The sequence below is a fragment of the Ailuropoda melanoleuca genome, chromosome 9 (genome assembly GCF_002007445.2).
Source record: "Ailuropoda melanoleuca isolate Jingjing chromosome 9, ASM200744v2, whole genome shotgun sequence".
Lineage (NCBI taxonomy): Eukaryota > Metazoa > Chordata > Mammalia > Carnivora > Ursidae > Ailuropoda > Ailuropoda melanoleuca.
Window position 1 is genome coordinate 60,494,791 of NC_048226.1, and position 12,774 is coordinate 60,507,564.

The 12,774-nt window shown below is 38.4% G+C and overlaps 1 pseudogene; it reads right to left on the reverse strand.

The window, feature by feature from the left end:
- Positions 1-3,364: 3,364 nt before the first annotated feature.
- On the reverse strand, positions 3,365-3,704 carry LOC100479977 (annotated as a pseudogene).
- Positions 3,705-12,774: the final 9,070 nt, after the last annotated feature.

Sequence of the window (12,774 nt, forward strand, 5' to 3'; positions counted from 1 at the left end):
TGTTGCAAATTGCATCCGACGGAAACTTGGCAAAGTGGCACAGAGATGTGGGACCACATTCAACTATATTTAACATCATATCAGGCGGTTGATCTTTTGAAAATCTATGGTGTTAAATGATATTTAGCATAATCTTACATAGTCTTTCCATCTTTTGCTTTGTAGAAGTTAAAAATGACGCTGAGTCTTCCAGCAACTTTGGAGGAAAAAAATGTATTTTCTGGTTGTCAGCAGTTTACTAAGGTATGGAACAGGAGCAATGAGAAAACCTAAAATCAACCTACTTGTTTTGGGGCTGTTAACGTTTTGCAGATTTTTACTAGATTTTTGTATTTTTGTGTCATCTGGTATGATGCCCTTCTGTGGCTGAGTAGAGGACGGAGGCAGCAACTGATCTGGAAAAAACAGGTGTAGATGTTACAGAGTAAGACAATAGCCAAAGTGAAATGGTTACTTTGTATTACAAATAGCATAGTTTGAAATATGGCACTACATTGTAAAGGCTAAGTAGCTAGATAATTCTGGATAGGTGGGAATGGAAGAAGAAGGTTCTTTATTATTTCACAAATTTTAATTTGTACAAAGGTGAAATGATTTAGATTTTCAAGACAGTTAAGATCATTGAATCAGAATCAGATTATGTAAACAATAGCATCTCAAGTTAGTGTTTAAGTTCAAAGGGAGATTGTGGTTTCTTGAAAATAACATTGTTAGGGGAAGCAGTTCATCCTGAGCCGTGATCGTCCCTGCGTGTTCTTGTATATAAACGGCAAGGTATAGCGATCGCCTGATACTGAGCAGTCCTCATAGTTAGCCACATGGGCCACGAAGCAGGTGCAGATGACCACAGCATGGACTCCACGTAACCAATGGAGGGGACAGGCTTGTTGGCTGCTTGCTCAGGAATCACGGGTCCCTTGGCTCCGGGTTGCTCAGCTGCTGTACAACCAACTACATGCGTAGCATCCATCTGGCCCCACGGTGTCGCCCATGGGACTTGGAGACCCAGGACCAGGCACAATGCTGCTGATGCTCCCGCTATGTGCTGTGCTGTGAGCAATACACCGTCTCATCTACATTTAACATCTAAGGAATGGTCTCAGATTTGTTCCCTCCCTTCTTCCATAAGGTTGGGATTCTTCCCTGACAAATAAGTTTAGAAAGATCCTCCAAAAAAATTGTTTTGATTCAAAACATTTAAAAATTGTAGATTGGCAAACAAAGTATAATGAACAGTGGAATGTATTCTAAAATAGATAATACAGACACTGCCCTTATTATGAGAAATTATTATCAACTTGTTAGAGCAGCGTTAAAAATAACTCCCATTTACTGGAATCGACTGAGCATATTTGTCTCATTTATTGTCTCAACAGCCTTATAAAGTCTGTATTATTATGCTGTTTTTGCACACCAGGGAAATTAGGCTTAGCTCATGTGCTAACCTGCCTATATTAGATGGCTTTTGAACCCAGGTCTGTTTGGTCCTAAATCCAGTGTCCCAATTCAGCTACCTTAAGACCGATAACTGCTGTCAGTATTTTAGTATTAGTTTTATTTCCTGATATAAATTTTATGTGCTAAAACATTTGTTCTTAGAAGTATAGTCTTTTACCTCCAGGGGTGGCTCTTCCACACTTTTCACTCCGCTGCATGGTTGTTCTGAAATCATAAGTCATACACTTGGAATAAAATCAGGATTTTAAGTCATCATTTGAGCCTTGCTTGGGTATCATGGGACCTGGGCTGTTTCTAATGAAAAAGATAAGGTGTTTCAAATAAACTTGATTGTTCATACTAGTAAATAACTAGATAGCCCAAAAAGGTTGACATTATTTTAAATAAACTGAATCATGGTGTATTTAATTTGCTTCATTTTTCCATACAATGGTATCTAGTTTTGCCAGACTGTTTGACGCTATAGATAAATGAGTAGAAGCCAGGCCAAGCAAGGGACCAGACGGCCTGAGGTGGGTGGGGAGGAGTCGTCCTGTTGGGCATGTTTGATATCTTATGTTTAGGGTTTTGCGCCTTTTTTTTTTTTTCCATTTCTAATGCCCCTGGCTCGAACTGCTACAATAACATAGTTACAATAAATAAAGCAAAACCAGCTGATTCCACTAAGTCAATCTGATTACATTTTAAAACTTTGCTTACTATCAAATTTTCTAACTGCATGCAAATAATTAATACGTGATTGGACCTCTACTGAGGCTCTGTAGTATTTAGGCCAAAACTTTATGAGATAACAACGGACTCTAAAATGTACTGTGGGGCATAGCAGCGGTGGTGCGCTCCTGCGAACAAATAAGGATACTTGGAAACTGTGGCTTTGGAGAAGCACTGTCTTAAAATTGGAAAGTTTTGAGCACTTGCAATTCTCAAGCCAGTGCCTGAAAAAAAGAGACGTGGGAGTTCCAGTTACATAAGATGGATTCTGACTCCGCATGCAAAAATAGCCCAGGCCTGCCTGCTTGCTTGGATCTGCTGCACTCAGGCACTGCGCCGGGAGACGGCAGGTCTAGGCTCCAAGAGATCTGAAGCTGACACTGTTGGAACTGTTCTCTTTAATTCAGAAAAAGATTACAAAATCAGGTGGGAAAATAGATATTTAGAATGAGGAAAAAAATATATCACATTTTTAAAATATGACAAAACTGACAACTACCACAAATGCCCTCAGACCAGAAAAATAATATTATTTTTAATTAATTCACTTCTGGATTGACGTCCATACTATTTTTTACAACACTTTTTTTTTTTTTTTTGCTGTACCCTTTGATCGCCTTTTCATATGACAGCAGTCATGTAAGCTTTTTTAAAGAGAAAAAAAAGAAAATTCATTATTTCCTTCAGCATGGTTTAGTAAAATTTGTATTTTCGTGTTGATAATATTTAAAATACTTCAGATTCCCAATATAATACTAGAAATGTCTTGTGGACATTTAGTATAGTTGTCAAAGTTGTGAAAATACCTATCAAAATTTCTTTCATGTGTCAGCTGAACTATTTCAGGGCATTTCAAGTTTTCTGGTGCAATGACTACTCTTAAGCAGTCTTCGAACTGACAATTAGCATTAACTATTATGTTATTGGTGTTTTTGCTGTAGGGTAATATTCTGAGTGTTTTATTATCTTTTTTAAATAAATTGGCATATTGGTTTATTTCTCAATTTGTGAAAATGAACTTAGCAAACAAATTTCAACTCGATTGCTCTGCAAAAGAACAGAGGATAATCTGCTTTGCCATGAACTTTAAGGTTCAACTGCACACAGGCAACATGCTAGGTATGAAAAAATTACTAACTGAATTGTAGATATTAAGTACTGAAAGAAGATAATAGTTTATTATAATTTATCTTGTTTAACAATCTAGGAAGTTGGCGGCCATCAGCCATCCCCCTGCAATTTCAGGTGCAGTTGGGAATCCCGGAATCTTCATGGAGCTGTTAGTGTAGTGAACCTCGTAGGTACATGTGTACTTTTGACAGCACGTGTGAAGGGATGTCTCTAAAATTGACTTCATTAATTTCACTCTCAGCAAACCGATCTGGGCCAGTCAACATGGCTTTTATTGTTCCGGATGTTAGTGCATGTCGTCTTTTTATAATAAATTCATGACCATCCAAAGGTATCGATTTGACAGACATGGCATCAGGGCCTTCACAGCCACAGTAAGTTTTCTCTTCTCCACCTGTTATGTTCTTAAGAAATTCCACTTCCCTTCCATGGAACTTTAGTAGTTTCTAAGTGAGGTGGGGGGGACACTGAGTCTGTCACCCATTTCCATCTACAGAAAGTCTGAGTACTTTATTATCTTTGTCACTGTGTTCACATTGGTTATAACAGCAGGAAACGTCACACAGCTTTTAAAAAATGTCTTATTATGATTTACTTCTTTTAGTTAATTGGATTCACAAATGAACCAAGTGCCTACTTATTATTTCTATTTGGAAATGATCTCTTCATATAAAAAATATGGCTTTTGATATTATGTGAATTTTTGCATGCTGCAACTCAGTTTTCATCGTAGGATCTTGTTCTTGATTTCCTTGCATGTATTTTTGATTCTCTTACACCACTGATTTTTATCTGAGTTTTTAAAATTGACTTTGTACATAAATTTTAAAACAGAAAAAATAGAAAGCCAAATTATCTGAACTTTCCATTTGTTTTATTGAAACTTTCCAAAACATCCTTCCATATTTCATTTAATATGGCTTATTCCCAACTTAATTTCTCTGTGTCCAGGTCCCAAAAGATAGTCACAGCCATGATGAGGTGAACTACTAAAGGTGAAGTGTGATGAAGGGGTAGTAGGCACGAAAGAGACACCAGTCTTCATCAGCTGAGGTTAATATGTCTTACTTTCGTCAATGTTGAACCCCAAACTTCCATCATGTCAACACATTACCAAAGTCTTTCTCGGGGACTTTGAAAGGACTCTTGCAGGTGCAATAGCTTCTTGGCAAATGGTCCTCTGCTACCCACCCGAGCATGGATCTAACCATGAGCAATCCAAAGAGCATATGGGCTCTGAAGTTGTAGGCAGCATCCATGATAATATTCCAGAACCTTCTTAACCTTGCATGGGACAGAGAAAGGGAGCAAGGGAAGGTAAGTTAGGCCATTTCACTAAGGACTGGTTCAGATTTGAAGACTGGCAAGAGTGACAACTTGGGCTCAGCTAGAGACTGTTGTCCCTTCTGTTCACTACTGAAGAAATAAAGCAATAGTGCAAAGAACAAATATGTGAGTACAGAGACATTTCTTCTCAACACTCCCCCAGTTCCTTGCCATGGCAGCCTGAAGATTACTATTCAAAATCTGGTAACTCTCAAGGCCAGAGGCCTAGAAGCCTCTAATCTTCCCTCACTTACCCCCAGAAGGAGTAACTTCTGCCCTCAAATGCCCACTGCTACATTGGGCTTACCGCAGGCCTGGCCCTGTTGTACCACCGAGAGGAGAGAATGGGCCAGAATTAAGGTTTCTAATACAGGCCAGGGTGTCCAGCAGGCCTGGCTTTCCTGAGACTGGGAGGTTTCCCAAGATGTAGGTCTCAGTTAAAATCAAGAGAGTCCTAGGAGAATAAGGATGATTTGCCACCCTAAATCCTACTTCGAGTCCTGTATCACAATAATCCCTAAGGGTCAGGACATGGATTGTGGAGAAAGCTAAACTAAGTTTGAATCCAGTTTCTAGTCATAAGTCTCGGGCAAATGGCTTAACATTAGGCCTCATTTGTAAACCGGAGATAACAATGACTATAATCTAGAAGTTTTGTGAGGAATTAATTACCTACTAATTGTAAAGATCCTAAATGTAAAGTATAGAGTCTGATACTTACAACAGCAGTGACTCTTATCAAAATCACCCACATTTACATTATCCAAAGAGTTAGATCTGGCGGGGGGTGGGGGGGTGGACTCAGCAGCAGTTGCCAGCTGATGGTGGTATTTTCAGCCAGGTAAATTGTAGCACCAGGACTCAATTGAGTCTTTACAAATGAAAGCAGGATCTTTGAGAATGTCTTGGGGGTACTAGAGAACAGTTTTCAGTCTTGGGGAAAGGAACTGGCAAGAACCAGGAAAGTTACACATGTCTGAGCAAACGGGCTGGTTTCTTGATAGCACATTGTCCCCACCAGGGAATTAGAACCACAACCAGAAAACTGAAGCCGGTTTGAATCTTGGCTTTGTGTCCTTGGGCAACAAATTCTTCTCTGTATCTATCCTGTATAAGAATTTTTAAATGAGGGGCAGCTGGGTGGCATAGCGGTTAAGCATCTGCCTTCAGCTCAGGGCATGATCCCGGCGTTATGGGATCGAGCCCCATATCAGGCTCCTCCGCTATGAGCCTGCTTCTTCCTCTCCCACTCCCCCTGCTTGTGTTCCCTCTCTCGCTGGCTGTCTCTATCTCTGTCGAATAAATAAATAAAATCTTTAAAAAAAAAAGAATTTTTAAATGAAGATTACTACTAATGAATGCTGAATTCCTAGCACTGAGCCTGGCTCCTGGTAGGCATTGAATAGGTGAGCACTCTACATTTGCTGTAGATTACAGGGTGAGACAGATGAACTGCCTTCGGCCTAGTAAAGCTGAGGGGTCATGTACCACTCCTAGAGCCCATGACAAGTGAGCCAGTTACTCAGACGCCTTAGTGCAAGGCCTGCAAAGATCCCTTTTGCCAATTGCGCATAGGTCTATCTATTCCATATTGCCAATCTGGATGTCAAGTGTCTGAGATCAGGTCTGCTCCCAAAACAGAACCCTGGGATAAAGTGTCCATATTCCAGTGATCAGATCCAAGAGGGACTGCCAATCAGGGTATCAGGAAGCTCTAGACTAGATATGAGAGAAAGTCCTAAAGCAGGGGCAGTGGTAGTGACATTGAAGTCCTGAACTAGGCTGTAAGACCCACTAGGGCAGAAGTCGTGATATCCGTCTCAGCAGTAGCAGATTCCATCCCAAGACAGCAATAGTTCCTCACTAGTACTGATGCTGGTGGAAGCTCAGCTAGCAAGTGTCTTTTAGAAGCTGGGGAAGGAAGAGGCTCTAACTCTCATTGGACAGACTGTTGGCTTCATGGGCTCATTGGGCACAGTAAAGACACAGGACTCCACAGATTTGTTTAGATAAAGGGAATGTCCTTTGGCTCAGTTGTGGGAACTATTTTGGATCTTGAGGGTAAATTGGGTAAGCAATGTAGCAATAGTGATAAGACCGCTTATTTCAACTGCACAGCAGCAATTGTCCTTATGGAGTTGTGCTCACCAGTGTTGAGGATTCTAGAGAAGCATGTGTTTGGCAAAACTGAGGGAACCACTTGGGTCACATAGAACTGAGACTTCCCATGGAAGAGCATTCTGAAGGTGTTTGGGAAAATACATGTTCACTAGTAAGCCCATTAATTTATAAACTTCAAGAGAATAGGGATAATGCCTCATTTGACTCTACATCCATAGCCATACCTCAAATACCTAGTATGGTGACTAGCTTGATGAAGGGCCCAATAAACTAAGGATCATTTTCAAGCATTACTACATTTCTAAGATTCTATTTATTTATTTATTTAGAGTGTGCATGTGAGCGGGGGAGGAGTAAAGAGAGAGGGACAGAGTGAATCTCAGGCAGACTCCATGCTGAGCGTGGAACCTGATGTGGGGTTCGATTTCATGACCCTGGGATCAAGACCTGGGCTTAAAGCAAGAGTTGGACATTTAACCAACTGAGCCACCCAGGCACCCCTAATATATTGGTTTTCAAATGCCCTGGGGGACTTTAACTGCAGGTTATCCATTCAGGGATCTATTAAATAACTAGAATATCAGAAAATTGGACAAAACCATAATGTTGTAGAAATTAGAGGGGAATTGCAACCCAACTCAAAAGGCGGACAGTATTTCTTAGAAGCCATACTTAATTATTTGACCCAAAGTAATAGGTTGTCTAGAGCTACCGGACAAATTTGGAGCTGAGGAGTGTTTTCACTTGAAATTCTTTTGTCTGATCTGATGAAGCCTTGTATTCCCCACAATGAAGAAGCAAAGCTGTTGTTTGATGGATCTAAGAGAGCAATATGGGTTTATGGTATATAAAGGTGTAGGTGGCAGAAGTTTAAAATGAAAAAACTTACCCCCTGTATTATAATTTTTTCAAAGTGGTCACATTCTAAAACTTTAAGAGTTAAAAAGATCTCTGTTTTAGACAATTTTCCCACTGCTGTCTTTTATGAGGGCTTCTAAAATAATATTCTCTCCCTTAGAGAAAAACACAAACTTTCCAAGTTAATTTAAGCTATCTGCTTTATTGTTCATCACCTTTGGCACATCATGTAGCAAATCTTATACTAAAAATCAGCTGGTGGAGCATTAGTACAATCCACAAAATCCTCTTGGAGGAAAGAAAAATTTAAAGAAATATCCCAGGGCATAACATGCAAAACCACTTTCCACTAATCAAAGAATCATTGCAGACTTGGCTGACAATCCTCTAATAAATTATCTTCATTGTTGCTCAGAAACTTATATGCTCTGTGAATACAGCACATTCCATATTATCTAAAATTCAGTATTGAGGTTTGAGGCTGTTTTTAGTCCAGCAAGGGAATGAAAGATGACTTTTCACTTAATTCCCATGCCCTGCAACATGCCCCTAGCAAAATTGTTGACCTTTCTGTGTTTACATTCGTAGAACAGAAACCCTAACTTGATTAATAAGGATGCAAAAAGAATTAGCTTGAGTTTGTGATTAATTCAGCTGCATCCACTTACTTTGCATACACTAACTAAACCAGAGGAGTTTAGATAGCCTGATTTATTTCATTTAATACAAATTGACTGAGATTTCTAAAATATGTGCACTTGACTTTTTTCTAAATAGAAAATTTATCCATAATCCTGGTCAATACAGGTTTTGTATTGAAGATTGAGGATATTAAGTAGATTATATCACCAAGAAACCACTGTTTTCTGTTGTTATTTTATTTTTAAAACTTAAATAAGAGATTTTCTTGATACTTAAGGAAAATCACTATGTGGATCACTTGATCTACTCATAGATATAACCTGATATTACTCTAAAATGAACTGTAGAGCCAGGGTAAGTGTTTTGGAGGACATATTTTGAACAAATACTTGGCAACCAGTATTATTTGCATATGATGAAAATGATAAGGTCTTGTTTTTTAGAAATCAAGCAAACTCCTACAACAGGAAAGCTTAGGAGAACATCTATTCGTAGGTGAGCCAAACCTGTTAAGTCCATGACTGTACTCAAAACCCCTCAGGACATGAGTCCTCAGAACTTGGAGAGGATACCAGCATGCCGTACAACTGCTAAAACCATCTCCTGGTTCCATGCTTCTCTCTGAGAATACTGTAGAAGAGCAACAATATTGTCAATGCCTGAACAATTTTTGTGAAAATTGTCTTCATAAAGAAAGCAAGATGTTAGAAAAATATTTCTAGGACAATATTATTTATGCCCCGTTTCATTACACTCCCTTGGTTTCAAATGATTCTTCTTTCAAAGAAGCTCAAAATCCTACAAATATAATCCATATTGTTGAATTGGACTACAGAACAATCATTTAAAGATGCTGTCTGGCCATTCATTCATTCGCTTATTTAACAAACATCGACTGAGAAGTAAGGAGGCGGGTAAAAGGAAGGAAGACACTCAAGATGCTCACAGGTTGCTGTTTGAAAGAGCCACTCAGGAAAGTAAACTGATGAGGAATGTAGGTCTGGTTCTTGGGTTTGTAAGTCCAGGAATTCTATTTTTTCAGTGTATCCATAGGTAATGCAACTCAGGAGGACAAATGCATGAGACATATCATAACAAAAAGAAAGAAAAAAAAAGAAAGAAAGAAAGAAAGAAAGAAAGAAAGAAAGAAAGAAAGAAAGAATCTTGAAAGCAGCAAAAGGAAAGTGACTCATCACATACAAGGGCGCTCCCATAAGATTCTCAGAAGACTTCTATGAGAAGACATTTCAAGCCAGGAGGGAGTGGGATGATATATTCAAAGTGTAAAAGAAAAAGAAAAAACCCCAACAATAACAACAAACCTGTCAACCAAGAACACTCTATTGGGCAAAATTGTCCTTCAAAAAAATGAAGGAGAATTAAAGATCTTCCCAGATTTAAAAAAAAAAAAAAAAGCTGAGTGAGTTCATCACCCCACTAGGCATGCCTTACAAGAATTGCTAAAGGAAGTCCTTCAAGTTGAAATGAAAGGATGGTAGGCAGCAACATGAAAAGATATGAAAATATAAAGCTCTCTAGTAAAGGTAAATATATAGACAAATACAGAAGAATCCCATAACACTAATGGTGCTGCATAATCATTTTCAATTTACGTATGGAATTTAAAGGTTAAAAAACACAAATATGTAACTATAAAACTATGTTAATGGATACAAAACATTAAATAGCTATAATTTGTGATGATAACATACTATGGTGGAGGGAGATGAAAAGGAGTGAGTTTTCATGTGACTGAAGTTAAGTTGTTATCAATTTAAAATAGATTGTTATAACTAGAAGATATTTTGCATAATCTGCATGATAGCCACAAAGAAAACACCTTTAGATGTCATGCAAAAGAAAATGAGAGAGGAATTTAATATGTCATTACAAAAAAAATCAATAAAGCACAAAGGGAGGCAACAAGAGAGAGGAAAAGCATAAAATAACTAGAAATTACAGAAACCAATGAACAGAATAGCAATATAAGGTCCTTTCCTGCCACTAACTACTTTAAATATAAACAGTTTAAACTCTTCAAATGAAGAACATAGAATAGATGAATGGATGAAAAAATAAGTTCCCACCATATGCTGTCTAAGAGACTCACGTTAGGTATAATGATATTCACAGGCTGACAGTGAAAGAATGGAAAAAGATATTCCATGCAAATAGTAACCAAAACAAAGTAGGGATGGATGTACTTAGACAAAATCAGTCAAAAGCTTTTACAAGAGACAAAGTAGGACTTTATATAATCATATATAATCAACTCATGAGGAAGATAAAACACTTGTAAATATATTTACATCTAGCAGCAAAGCACCAAATGAATGAAGCAAACATTGACAGGATTGAAGGGGGGATAGAGAGAGTAACAAATAACAGTAGGAGACTTCAATACTCTACTTTTAATAGTGGGTAGATTAGTCAGACAGATCAATAAGGAAACAGAGGACTTGAACAACACTATAGACCAATTGGTCCTAATAGACATATACAACATCCCACCTGACGAGAGCAGAATATTCTTCTCAAGCACATAGAGAATATTATCCATGATAGATCACACATTCAGCCACAAAAATAAAATAATTACCACCTCTTTTCTGCCCCGTAGCTACAGCAGGAGAATCTCCAGTCCACTCCAACTGGAAATACACAAGAGAAAGGAATTCTGGAAAGTAAAGTTCAGTCTAGTCAAGAGGGCTCATCACACTCATCTTTTAAGTCTATAGAGTTACATAGCTTGTTCTCTTTTCTCAACTTACATATTCTTCTGGTACCTCATTCCTCTCCTTGACTTCTAAGTGAATATTCCCCAACTTTATACACCCAACTTAGCTAGCTGACTTGTCTTTTGAGCTATACACTTCGACATCCAAGATGACCCTGGACATCACCTTGATATTTCACACGACCCTCAACTTGTTCAAAATGAATTCATCTCTCTCCTCTTTGCATATTTCTCATTCTGATTAAGGGTACCATTATTTACCTAGCATCCAAATCAGAAATCTATTTTAGTCATTCTATATAGCTTTCCCTCTTAGATACCTACGACTAGTAGATACTCATTTCTATGTGTTTTATGTATTCTACATTACCACTCCTATTTCTCAGTTCAAGCCATTATCATCTCACACACAAATCATTGCAACCATCTCTCATCACCCAATACCCTCTCCCCATCCCCTATCATCCTCCATGCTCTAAGTATGGAAATCTGATCATATTACTCCCATGTTTAAAATCCTTCACTTGTTCCCTTTAACCTACAGGATGAAATCCGAATTTTGGGTAGCATAAAAGATTCTCGAAGATCTGATCATGGCCTACCTTCGGAATTCTGTTTTCTATTATCCTGCTGTGGCTCTTATATTTGCTCCCTTTTATAAGCCCTAAAACTGGGCCTATTTAATGAGTCCTTCTATGAAAATTCTTTTTCTGGACGTGGCTTTCTTCTCTGTTAGTGGAATGGGTAGGATGTGAGCCTTTAACTCCCCGTGGTTGCATTCTCTACCCTTTGGGAAACCCCCTGTATAGTGAAAAAGACTCACAAAATGTAAAACAAAGCAGAGATTAGAGACCGAAAGAAAGAAAGATGGAGAAACAGAATCCTAATAGAAGTTCTGTCCCTGGATCCCATTGTCCCAAAGGCTACCTTTGCTTTTAAGTCAACAGGTTTCCTTTTCATGTTTAAGTTCATTTGAGCTATATTTCTGTCTCTTGCAAAAAAGGAGCACTGACTCATACAATCCCCCCCACACACACTTAATGTTTAGTCACACCACACCGAATTTACAATGCCCCGTGTCTCTGTGCCTTTGAATACAACATTCCTCCTCATGTTTTGTGGATGAACTGGAGGATTATCCTTCAAGACTCTGAACATCACTTCTTACCAAATTCTCTCTTGATCCCTTCAGATTAAGCTTACCATTAAGCTCTGAGGGCCTAAATTTAGCTATAGAATTTACCACCATGTATTTATTTATGTATTTCCCTTATTAAGTGGTGACATTTTTAGGAAAGGGACCCTGCCTTATTCATTTTGTATAATATGTTATTCATCAATCACAATGTCTGAGATAGAGAAAGTATTCAACTCATATTTGTTAAATGATGGATGATTTCATGATTTATGCTCACTATTTTGGAGAGGGATCATTTTTGTGCTCAGAGAAAAGTCTTACTGATTTTGGGATAGTACTTTTTGAAACTCCCTATTTTATCATTTCATTTATGCTCTATCTGAGCAAAGAAAAAAACCAAATGCTGTTTCTATTTTATAAGAGGTGTAAATAAATCAGTTTATAGAATTTTTCAAAAATATAAGTTAACAGGGGCGCCTGGGTGGCACAGTGGTTAAGCATCTGCCTTCGGCTCAGGGCGTGATCCCGGCGTTATGGGATCGCCCCACATCAGGCTCCTCTGCTATGAGCCTGCTTCTTCCTCTCCCACTCCCCCTGCTTGTGTTCCCTTTCTCGCTGGCTGTCTCTATCTCTGTCAAATAAATAAATAAAA